At 35.2% G+C, this 230-nt stretch overlaps 1 protein-coding gene across 1 annotated transcript in view; it reads left to right on the forward strand.

Annotated features, from left to right (window-relative positions):
• The window catches only part of BTAF1 (B-TFIID TATA-box binding protein associated factor 1), a gene marked incomplete at its 5' end in the record, with an annotated part of 79,058 nt that overhangs the window by 1,702 nt on the left and 77,126 nt on the right, over positions 1-230 (forward strand).

Here is a 230-nt window from a genome sequence, read left to right on the forward strand (position 1 = left end):
GAAAGAGAATTGGGGAATAAAATAAATTAGCAAAATATGTTACATTTTGCATATAAAATATGCATCATGTCACTGATTAGAGTTAAGAGGGGGAAATAAACAAGAAGGAACATGTGAACTGTTTTGTGGACACAGAGTTCGGAATTTTAGATAAATCACGAGGTGACTTGAGTAAAGAGCTGAAAAATAAAGTGTGCTAGCCCTGAGGCTATCTTGGAATAGGCATTCCT

This window comes from Tupaia chinensis, unplaced genomic scaffold (genome assembly GCF_000334495.1).
Source record: "Tupaia chinensis unplaced genomic scaffold, TupChi_1.0 Scaffold000217_1, whole genome shotgun sequence".
Lineage (NCBI taxonomy): Eukaryota > Metazoa > Chordata > Mammalia > Scandentia > Tupaiidae > Tupaia > Tupaia belangeri.